At 39.7% G+C, this 12578-nt stretch overlaps 1 long non-coding RNA gene across 2 annotated transcripts in view; it reads right to left on the bottom strand.

The window, feature by feature from the left end:
- Nucleotides 1-5738: 5738 nt before the first annotated feature.
- Nucleotides 5739-12578, bottom strand: part of LOC113948964 — a 48256-nt gene continuing 41416 nt past the window's right edge. For both annotated transcript variants that reach the window (XR_003528279.1, XR_003528280.1), the window contains one exon: nt 5739-5836. This is a non-coding gene — a long non-coding RNA (uncharacterized LOC113948964). The remainder of the gene's footprint in view (nt 5837-12578) is intronic.

Here is a 12578-nt window from a genome sequence, read left to right as displayed (position 1 = left end):
GGTGCAGTCTAAAACTGCCCTTCAGGGCACGTGTCAGAATGCTGAAACCCCAGCAAAGTGCCAGGAAACACTCCTTCCACCAGCAACCTGCAGCACACCCCCCTAACTACCCGGGGAGCCATTTGGGATTTGACAGGGCTGTCAATACAGTGTTCCAGCTCCGTTAAACCCTTTAGTTACAAAGCCAGGAAAAGCCTCGTTCCCAGCTGGGTCCAGCCCTGCCCCACGAGTTGTCTTCTCCCCAGCAGGTGCACAAAGCCAACACTCCTGCCTTGTAGGTGCCAAAGAACGTGAGCACATCATCTGCAGCTTGAAGCAAAGGGCAGTTGCTTCCTGTTCTTGCTCATTTTCTTTATGCCAGGGCAGTTCCTTAAACAATACTGAGGGTGGGAAAAAGAGTAAGAGGAGTGCTAATGAGGGAGCCTCTTAATGTGCTAAATGTGTATTAGCATGACTGCTATCAGAAATCAGCAATGGTTAGAGCATTAAGCCCTAGAAAATTCATACATGTGATTTTGTAATCCTATCCTTTCCTTCTACAAATGTAATAAACAGCATATTTCAAAGTTCTGTATGAAGTCTGGAACATTTAAAGCATCCAAAGCTGTTACATAAGATCACCTAAAAGGCACATTAACAGTTAGCCAAGTACTCCTGTGGGAAGACAAAGTACTCTTTCTGCCTCAGCTGCTGAAAAACAACTGTCTGCTCTGCATAGTAAAACTGAGACTTAGTTCCTGGGCAGCTGCTCTGCTTCCCTGAAAACACTCAGTAGCTTTCTGAAAGAGCTGGAAAAAGCTGTGGAACTACAGCTGCACTGTATCCAAGCGAATTCCAGGATGAGGTGGCTGCACCACCCAGCATTTCCTACCACTGCATACTACCATTCTACTTCCACTGATAAATGAAGGAAGAGAGCTGGTATGAAGGTTGTTTATGCCCTTTAAGCTTATTGTGTATTTTATTTTATTGCTTTCTAACTTGCCAGTTTTGCAAGCCAGTATTTGAGCCAGGAATTGTTAATCACACTTTGCATTCTCAGTAACACAAACACCTCTCATTAGAATTCTGACTCCATAACCCAATCACTGTAATTACTTTTTAAAATACCCAATTAACTCTCTAATCTAAGTAAAATGACAATGGTTTCTGTATCTACTATTGAGGGAACCCTGACAAGAAAAAAGCACAATCAGAATGTTTACAGGTGTGATCACAGGCCAGTAGTTCTCCATTAAAGCAATTCAACATGTAGAACTGTACAAAGCTGCAACTGGGTTATCACAACACTTCTAATTCAAGACGTATGATATATATGCAACTTAAATGTAAGTCTTTAAAACAGACAGAATTTCAAGTTTGAAATTCATAATCTACTTCCACAGAACATTTCTTCTTTTCAAAAATATGTTTTGAAACCTTTAAAAATATACAGCTAATTATGAAATTAATTTATAGCTTTAGGTTTTCCAGCCTCGGGATATTATTTAAATGTATTTCCTCATTAAGTTCTAGTGCTTATTTATTTCTGGGTGAGAAAAGATCCCAACCAAGCATCCTGGCCTCCAAAATATACATACAGTTTGCCATCTGAGTACCCACACAATACGTGTGGGGTTTTTTCAGGCAAAAAAAAGGTATGAGCACACATAGAAATGTAAATTTAATTTGCTATACTTACATACCTAGGCTATAATGAGATAGAAATGTTGCTATGGGAACAGGTTCTAAAGAAAGTAGGAGATCACACGTGACAGGCAGCACATTTTTGGATGGGTTTTAGGTATGTTACACCAGGGTGGATAACAAACATGTCAAAGCATAAGGCTAGCTTAAAGTCTTATATGCTCTAATCTATAATGAGGTTCCATTGATAATTTTGCATTACTTAAGGATTCTACAAAGCACTGCTTGCTTCTGGGTGTGTAAGAATGCTTTTCTCTTATCTTTATATCCTTTATCTTTAATTTGTAATTTCCTATCTTGTTATCAGGTCCTCCCCTTTTGTTTTATTTTTTCCCTAAATGTATTCATAATGCTCATTTGCTCATTCCTTCTTCCTGTCCTTTGTACACTTCTTTCTCTCTCTCTTCTTCCCTTCCCTTCCCTTCCCTTCCCTTCCCTTCCCTTCCCTCTCTGTATATTCTTTCCAGGACTTTTCCAGCCTCTGTGTATTTGGCAGTCCCCCTTCTGTCACAGTGTTCCCCCTGACAGAACCCCGGGTCTGCTCTGGCAGAGAGGCTGCAGACACACAGAGCCATGGCAATAATACTTGCAGTGGGGTTTTTTCATTCAACAAACCTGAATGTGTATTTCTTCCTCTTGTTTCTCCAAAGAGAATGTAAAAGATACAGTCACTTCTGTCATGTAAAGAGCCTTTGGGAGTCCTCAAGCAAACCCCACCCGAAGCAGCTGACTCTGCTCCCCCGGGCTCAGCTGCTGCGTGTCTGGCAGAGGGCAGGGGCTGCCCAGGCCACCAAATTACTTCAGTCAGTACTTTATCAACAAGAGCAGGTGGCACGTAGAATTATGTGGAAGTAACTTGAGGTGACCTACAGAGAAAGTCAAACTAAGTACTCAGAGATCATAACCTAATCCAAGTTCATTTTGGAATATATTTATACGATTTGTCAGTTAATCTGCATGTCAAGTGTAAGCTATTGTCAAGATTTGCCCTGGATATTATCCCCAACCACTAAACACACATTTACTGAAGGTTGTAGACATGGCTTAGCATTCTTAGAATCATGTTTCAAAGCGATATTCAATGCTGTGTATAATTTTTGTAAATAGACACCATCATTGCTTTTTGTTTTATGCATTAAAAGAACTATAGCAAAATGACACACACTTGTATTTTTTCTTTCAGACTCCCTCAATACATCCATTTTGCAGAGTTTATTTCCTCCTGTGCATAGTGGCAGGTATGATGTTTTCTGTCAACTGATATGACATAACCTTTATATCTAGTACAGCATTGCAGAAGCTTACATCCCCCAAAGCTTTGACACTAAAAGGTACACAGGCAGCCAGGTTAAGAATAGCTAAACTCAGTGCCAGTGTAGCAGTATTCCAGAAATCTGCTGTGCCAAGTCCTTCTTTTTAAATGTCTATGAAAATTGTATTAAGATTTTTGTAGGTCTTGACATGAAAAACTGTATTTTGCGTCCTAATGTGACTTAATACACATTGAAGAGCTCCATAAACTAATGGCTTGGCTGAGCAGCATCCTGGGCTGGGGGATAGGAGCCATCCTGTGCTCCGTTTGACATTCCAGGCTGTTAGTCAGACACTGTCAGGGCAGCAGAATGTTAGCTGAAGTGGAAGGGAATATATTCAGATCACTTCTACTCTTCCAGTATTCTGACTTCTTCCTGTTCCGTCATTATTCCTCTGCATCAACATTTAAAGGAATTTGTAATTCAAATATAGAATTTTTAAACTGCCAGCAGCTCAAATTCCATCTGGGATCTGAATAGTCAAGCTGAGCTCCTTCTGCTACACACAATACTTATATCATCACTACCAATAAATATTGGGAAATTAGAGCTCTGGAGATGGATTTTCTAATGAACAGAACAATTTGCTCTTTCACACTCTTTCTACAACTCTAATTATGATTCCAGTAAAAGCTAATTTTGTGAGGTAATATTTTTAAACCTCAGTGACTCAAAATGTTAGTCAGATAACCCTAAATTTTTGTGCATACTTAATAAAGGTTTAAAAACTGTGAGTGTGAGTGGCATGTCCATGTGAATATCCACTGAAAGGTGTATGACACCAATTTGGTTGAGTGATAGTGAATTGTATGATTCACTTTTTGGCTTTGCTCTAAGAAATAATTAACAGCTTTCTATATGATAGCAAAATTCACTTTTCTGTGACCTAGACAGTCACCTTTCAGAGTCTTTCTGGGTTGGTGCTGTGCAAGTGAAGAACCACCTTCCTCTCATTCACTTTGTTGCAAGGGAATGAAGTTTCTGAGTCCCAGTGAGGTTGGTCAGGGCTCCCTCTAGAATGTTTTTATGAAAGACCTGAGCTGGCTCAGTGAACACTGTTGTGCACAGATCCACCCCAGCTGTGCACAGAGCTCTGGTAGTGGGAACAGCACAGGTTATGGAAACACAGAGGACTCGGGGCAGGTTTTTACAGAATTGAGCCTGCAACAAGAATAATGTTATATTTTGTATGTTTATACATACAAAAATAGGAGAGATTTCAGAGTTACTCTCTTTACACTTATTGCATTCAATTCAGTAAAAAACCCCAAGATGTGCAGTTTTCTACTGTGTTTCAACTGACATTAATTTCCAAATAAAAGTGTGTTGCATTTTTGTGTGAGATACCATTTAATATTTTCCATTCATACTCTATTAATTCAACTGCTGCTAACTCAAAAATACAGGGATTCTGTAGTTTGCCACCATAGTAAAAATACTCTCCACAAAAGCCATTTCCCTTCTTCAACTACAATGAAGAGAAAGTTATATTTATCTGACAAGTACTTTAAATAGTTCCCATTTCAGATGAGGTTGCTGCCAGACCACAAAACAAGCTGCTTCTACACTGCTTTGCCCGAAACCATTAAAAAATGAGGCTAATTTAGAAAATAAACACAATGCAGAAAATAAATATCAGAAACCCAGAGCTTGGATGTAGTGAGTTTCTCCATTTCTCCTTCTTGCTTTCATGAAAAAGAATGACATATCATTGAGTTATTGTATGAGGAGGGAAAACACCGACACCAGCTATTAATAACTTTGTAAAAGGTCTTGAACACCAAAATAGCTTCTAATTATATTCTAAAATACCAACAACAGCCTGACACACCCAACTAATGATCAAGACGGGGAATGTCCACTCCTGTAATGAATTCAGATTCTTTCAGAATTGCTAAAATTCCTTTTTTAGTGTGGTTTTGAAGATCATACCTAATAAGCAATAAGATATTCCTTTTAAAAATCAAGGCTCTGTTTCACTTTCTTAAAATAACAATTTTTGAAAGCTTTTTAATTTATGAATTTTAACAGTATTATTTCAGAAGCTCAAATTTTCAACTGAAAAGTTCAAGTTTAACATTATTTATGCATTGGCACAGCCCTTAGGACAGAAACGTTGGCTTTTAGAAGGAAGGTTCAATTCTTTTCAATGAAAGAATGATTTTAAGATCTATGTTAAGTGGGGAAGCATTACGAGCTCTTTTCCAGGATTAATCAGAATCCTGAAACTGTTGCAGAACGTCACTATGGGGGTACATTTTGATCCATCACTCTTGACTATATCAACATGTAATCTCTTCAACCCATTATCTTTGTTAGAATTGAAATTCATACATAATTTGGAATGGATGTTCATCGAGTTAAAAGTTTTTAGTTAAATCCATGATGTGGATTGGTGAAAAAAATCTCTCCTCCCTTCCTCAAATACAGAAGACTTTTTTTTCCTCAGAAAAATACACTTCCTAAGCAACACACTACCTGACTGCATGAAATCCCATCTCTGCTTGTGTGATAGAAGCAGAGTAAGGCAATGTTGGCCAACTGAGCTTATCACCAGAGTACACCATTGCATTACAAAACAGATGAGTAATCCTTCCAGAATCTCGGGGGCTATTATGTTTTTTGCCTATGCAGTTAAATGCATTTAGAAGTCCTTGGAAAACTGTTTCTCTTCAATTTAACTTCTTTTTAAGTACAGCATAAACAGTGCACTCTCACCAAGGATGGCCCAGGTACCAACAGTACCTGAGGCATAAATATCCAAATGCATGGCTGTGGCTGGGAAGTGTTTGAGCAGATTCTGTATCCACAGACACCCAGGGTTACTGACCAGAGCACTGGAAAGCAAAGATTAAAAAACAGTCAGTAAAAACAGACGTAAACCTTAGCTCCTCACTCTGCTGCTCATACACAGTATATTCCTGAACACCCAACATTCCAGAAAATCCACCAGCTCTCCAAGTGCCCCGTTGATGACACCTGCACTTTTCCTCCTTCTGGGGAATTTAACACTAGGTGGCACATCACACCATGCAATGTGTAATGAAGTGCAAGCACACACTGCTTGTCCTTTAGAAGCTCCTCAAATCAAAACAGTAACACATCCATGGCAGCCATGGCTGCTGCTGAAAAAGGGCCTGGAAGAATAACTTTCATACAGTATTCATAGGCAGATGTTTCTCTTCAATTTAGTACTAAATTAATCATATCAAGCTTTATTATATATTAAAAATCTGTTACATTAGCTGATGCTAAAATATAGTTTAATATCCACATGAGAGTTGTAAGTATTGTTATGCTTTTATCTCACAACTGTTTGTAAAATAACACCATCATGGTTTAGTTTCACTAGTGATGCATTACTGCCTAAAACATTATTTTAATTCACAATTTATAGCATTGAATGTAACTACCAAATTTGGAACACAGAGCTGATAGCAACACAGTGATTTTTTTCGTATTAAAAATTAGTAAGACTATAAAGTTGAGCTGTAGTTCTCCAGCCCTCATTTTTTCATAGGTGGTGTGGGATTGCTGATCACAATGGATCCCAAAGCTGCACCGCTCAAGGTCTGGAGCCTTCCAGGCAACCAGGATATTTTATTCATAAGGCACCTACTAAGTCTATTTTTAGACCTGTAAATAAATATCTGTGATTCACCTAGGTACTATATTTGTGATGCATGGTTGCACAAAACCCTTTAAATTGGATCTGTATTTCATATGCCTTGTAACAGTTTGAAAACATTTAAGTAGGAATCAGTGAGGAGAGTATTTTTAAGCTACACTTATGTCTGATGCATGAATCCTGAAACAAAATGCAAAATAATCTCTGTGTAAGAATTGGCATGCACTTCTTTTAATCTCTGTCCCTAAGAATAAAAAAAGAGAACCTCTCCTTTCAAATAGAGATAAAGCAAAATCTCATAGGGAAATAATTCAGTCAGTGGAACACTCTGCTTATAGTTGCCTTCGTATGAAGGCAAGGGAAGGAGAGTTAGAACATGAGACAAAATGCAATTTTTTTTTCTGGAAAAGAAAAATAATTTTTAGAACTTAATTTCATAAAAACTGAGACCTAAATGCTTTAATTGACAATGTAAATTGCAAGACAAAGAAGTTCTATGGTTGCCATGGCTGCCTTCAATGCCTTGATATGCTTTCCTGCCCTTATTTTTAATCTTAACTCTCAACTCTGAATTTATGTCTTTTACTGCCACACCAGCCCTTCTTCTTCAGAATTCTATTCCACTGCTTGATCTCCTAAACTGGTAAGGCCAGATAACTTTGGGATAATAAATCTCACAGTTCAATACTTCAATTCAACATTTTACATGTTAAAAACAAGACTGGAAAAGAGTACTCCAACATCAAATTCCTTTGCTATGCAAAAATAAGTGTGGTTAAACAGTTACAGCCTTAGGCACTTTCTTAGCATGATTTTTCTTGAGTCTGGGCAGGTACCCAGCCTAGAATAAGATTCTCTAGCTGTATAACATGGTTTTCTCCACCAACACAGGAGAAAGAGCCCATGGTGCTCTAAGTACAACCAGGCAACCAACACACCAACCACAGCTATTTTGGTAGCCACAGCACCTTACAAAGAAGTGGGCTCCACAAAGTGGTTAAAACTGTATCACTCAAGGAGGTCAAATTGTCAAAAATAGCTTTCCCTCAAACCCAGTAATCAGGCTTGTATTTGTAGGTTGAAATTACAGGCAGTTTTGCATTGCAAACAACTCTGTGGCAAACCAAAAATACAGGCTTTTGTTTCCCTTCCCAACACACACATGCTGATTTATGTTGTCCATTAGGTAGAAGGAAGTTTCCTCTGTCTTTAAAATAAAGCAATCCTTTAATAAAATGTGTTTGGACTTTGAAATGACAAAATAGCAGTTGGGATAATGTAACCTAAAGACAAGCTCTGTCTCCTGTCACACTGCTGTGGCTACAACCACCACAAGCCCTTGAACTCCATTATTTTTAAAGAACGATGCTGACCTGGACTACCCATCAATGGGGTTCTGTTTCCAACAAAATGACCCTGTAATTCAGGCAGCTCAGTGTATGCCATGCCTTTCCCTGTAACCTACAGGGCAAAATGGAAGCTGAGACTGGTCAGCTTCTTCATGAGCAACGGGTGCTACCAAAGTGTCACCGAGAGAACACCGGTCGCTGTTACGTCCTCACAGTGTTGGGGTGTGAAACTTTTGACATATTCTAGATAGAAATCATGTTTTAATTGCAGCATTATGTAGCATTATGTCCTAGGATGGACAAGCCAAATACAAACAACAAGAATCAGAGAGATCTCTGTCTTAGGCAGCATCCAGACACATATGGCTACACAAGCTGACAATTACCAGTGGGTTTGGGAAGACTTCATTTGACTGGTGTTATTGTAGTTTGTGACAGTGTCAGATTTAGAAGCAGAAAATCTAAGGATGCAAAAGACTCAGTGATAATAACAGCCCTGAACTCATGACATACTCCTGCACCAAAGGGACAGCAGTCTAGGCTTTGAGGATAACTACCACTGGTAAGGGCACTGTACAGCAGCACAACCATATGTGCAAACTTTAAATAGCAAAGAACAAAGAACATGAAACCAAATAAGCAGATTAAAATTCCATGGTTTCAAAAATCACTGAAACTGTGTGCTTTGTACTTTACCATTTTAAGGCCAGATTTACAGCCCTATGTTAGTAATCGAAATATACAATTAAAGGGAGAGATTTTTCAAAGAAGTCAGCAGTTCCCATTTAGGATGGAACTGGAAGTAGCTAAGTTTCCTAAACTGCTTATCAACCAGCAAGTTCCAATCAGTTTATGTATTTTTAAAATATCACTGTTTAATTTTGAGGTCTAAACGTGAATTCAGTTCTTGTTAAATAGGATGGATCCTTGATGCAGTGTGGAGAGTAGCTGTTTAAAAACATTTTCCTTTAAAACATAGTTGTAAAAAACCAGAACCACTCAAGCTAAGTTATCATCTAGTTTTTTACTGCAGCCACAGCACTGCAGTAACTACTGCAATACTACCTTATTTGCAGCAACAAAAGCCCTACAGCTTTGCCAACATAAAAGCAGAGCTTTGTGACGTGCCAGTTGGGTGCACTCATTAGCTTTGGATCCTTAATAAACACTAGGTAGCTAAAAATCTGGAGGATTTAGCCTGGCATTACTGATTTTGGTCTTCCTTTGTAAAGGGTGTATTTTTTTTAACATTCCAAGTCTAAAATCAGCAAAAAAGCAAAAGCTGGAATGTTGATCACAGTGCAAAGCTGATTAAGGAGGAAATAAAAGAAGACAATGTATCCAATGCTTGGATCAGGAATCTGTTCACAGTAGTAGATAAATACTTCTCAATGAATAAACCCCATATTGACCCCTATGCATCATCCATTCTTTGCACAACAAACTCAAATAAACCTTCAGTTCAAAATACTGTGGAATCAAAAAGCAGATCTTGGGTGAATATATTTTTAGAAGGTATATGCATGATCATCAGATGAACAGTGGGTATTTGGTTCTTTACTTTTAGAAGAAAACCATCTTTCCCCTGTTCAGTTATAAAGCACTATGTATACAAACTAACCCCAAAACTTTTCAGAGAATAAAAATGAGTCAGATATGGGCCTGTGCCCCCAGCTTGAAGTACAATCTGAATTTTCCCAAAAGGATTTTCTGGAAATCCTTTTACTGTATCACATTCTAGGGATGCTGAGGCCCCAAACATTTTGTCTGGGTCAAAACATCTCACTCAGTGAATTAATTCAAGGTTCTTACTAATCCTATGCTGAATGATGCAGTTTTAATTTGAACACATCTCCTCTACTCCATCTGAATTTATCTTACTCTTCTGAGGAAATAAAGCTAAGAGCAGAAAAGTGCTATCACTCAAGAGTGTCGTTCATGCAGCTACAAAATTACTGAGTACTTTCTTTCAGTGTGTTCCAATTTAATTTTACAAACTGTGTTCACCACTTTTTGCACTCATTGCAAATTACATAGCTAAAAGACCTCAGACTCTGCTACTAAAGAATCATTTGCTCTCATTCCTTTTCCTAAAATAAATTCAAGTTAAAGTACATTATTATTATTATTATTATGGATGTCTAGGAAAGCAGAACACATCTAAAGCTTCTAAGTGCTCCTTCCCTAATTCCACTATTCCCATTAAGTTAAAACTTTCACTTAGGAACGTGCAGATGATGTTGCTATGGTAACGTTAGAAAAGTGAGTCCAATTTTTGGAAAGATTCTCTCTCCAGATTTGTTGCAGTATGACAAGCCAGCACTTCTGTTCTGGGACCCAGTGTTCCTGATCACAATCAAGAAGGGGGGACTAAAAGAACTGTGCAAGACCCTCTGCTGGACACTTCAGATGTTCACACATTTCATGCTGGCCTAGGGAAAAACCAGAAATCCAAGGTAAAGACTACAATGAGCAGACTACTGATACCTTATTCAAAAAAAATCAGTGAATTCCTTCAGTATAGGACAGCAAGCAGTGGCAGTAGAAGAGGGAGACACTGTAAAGTCTTCCAGTCCTTGAGATGTCACAAATTTATGGACAATAGAGTAAGCCAGATTGGACTCTGGTTTATTGAAAATTGAATTTATTACCTGCAGTAGACATTTGGGATTTTTACTGTGCATAGCTAAATTTTACAGTAACTCTCTTGAAAGGTTTAAATAAAGAGAAAAACAGTACCTCTCTGAGTACCATAAATGCCCAGTGTCATCTTATCCGCAGCAAAATGCAGAGGAAGAAATTTAAATACCGAATACCAGAAAGAGACTTAGACATATGACAACTATACCAGGCTTAGCTGAATACCATATGCTGTGAAGACATGACTTACATTCATATGCAATGCAAGTAATGCGACATTTTGCTTCTATATCAAATTAATATTTTAAAGGATATTGAAGAAATGATGGAACAAGGATAAAAATCAGATTATTAGTTAGATTAGCCTTTGTCATGCTCATTATTTAACTTAGAAATACTTTCTTCTTTTATTGGTCTGTATGATTTAGGAATCATTCTTTAAAGAATAGAAGCCAAGATTACGGACAAAACAAGATGTAAGGAAAATTTAGAAATAGATTCCATTTAATAAAATCTTACCAGATCAAAGTGACCCTAGACTTCATTTGAAATTCATATGTTTAAACCACAGAATGGAAACCTCCAGTTCTATTGAAAGCCACGCCTTGCACACAGCCTTTCCCTCCTGGAAACTGGAACCACAGCCTGGCACTGCATTTACTGAACGTCCTCTGTGCTCACTGCAGGCTGCCATTGCACACTGGCATTGCACACTGCCATTCCACACTGGCATTCCACACTGCCATTCCACACACTGGCATTCCACACTGGCATTGCACACTGCCATTCCACACTGCCATTCCACACACTGGCATTGCACACTGGCATTCCACACTGCCATTGCACACTGCCATTCCACACACTGCCATTCCACACTGGCATTCCACACACTGCCATTCCACACTGGCATTCCACACACTGGCATTCCACACTGGCATTGCACACTGGCATTGCACACTGCCATTCCACACTGCCATTCCACACTGCCATTGCACACTGCCATTCCACACACTGCCATTCCACACTGCCATTCCACACACTGGCATTCCACACTGGCATTGCACACTGGCATTCCACACTGGCATTGCACACTGCCATTCCACACTGGCATTCCACACTGGCATTCCACACTGGCATTGCACACTGCCATTCCACACTGGCATTCCACACTGGTATTGCACACTGGCATTGCACACTGCCATTCCACACTGCCATTGCACACTGGCATTCCACACTGGCATTGCACACTGCCATTGCACACTGCCATTCCACACACTGCCATTCCACACTGCCATTCCACACTGGCATTCCACACACTGCCATTGCACACTGCCATTCCACACTGGCATTGCACACTGCCATTCCACACACTGCCATTCCACACTGCCATTCCACACTGGCATTCCACACACTGCCATTCCACACTGCCATTCCACACTGCCATTCCACACACTGCCATTGCACACTGCCATTCCACACTGCCATTCCACACTGCCATTGCACACTGCCATTCCACACTGCCATTCCACACACTGCCATTGCACACTGCCATTCCACACTGCCATTCCACACACTGCCATTGCACACTGCCATTCCACACTGGCATTGCACACTGCCATTGCACACTGCCATTGCACACTGCCATTGCACACACTGCCATTCCACACACTGGCATTCCACACTGCCATTGCACACACTGCCATTCCACACTGGCATTGCACACTGCCATTGCACACTGCCATTCCACACTGGCATTGCACACTGGCATTGCACACTGCCATTGCACACTGGCATTGCACACTGCCATTGCACACTGCCATTCCACACACTGGCATTGCACACTGCCATTCCACACTGGCATTGCACACTGCCATTGCACACTGCCATTCCACACTGGCATTGCACACTGGCATTGCACACTGCCATTGCACACTGGCATTGCACACTGCCATTGCACACTGC

Source organism: Corapipo altera, unplaced genomic scaffold (genome assembly GCF_003945725.1).
Source record: "Corapipo altera isolate COAL_440 unplaced genomic scaffold, ASM394572v1 62, whole genome shotgun sequence".
Lineage (NCBI taxonomy): Eukaryota > Metazoa > Chordata > Aves > Passeriformes > Pipridae > Corapipo > Corapipo altera.
The sequence above is the reverse complement of the archived record's forward strand: the minus strand, read 5'-3'. Positions and strand labels throughout refer to the sequence as shown.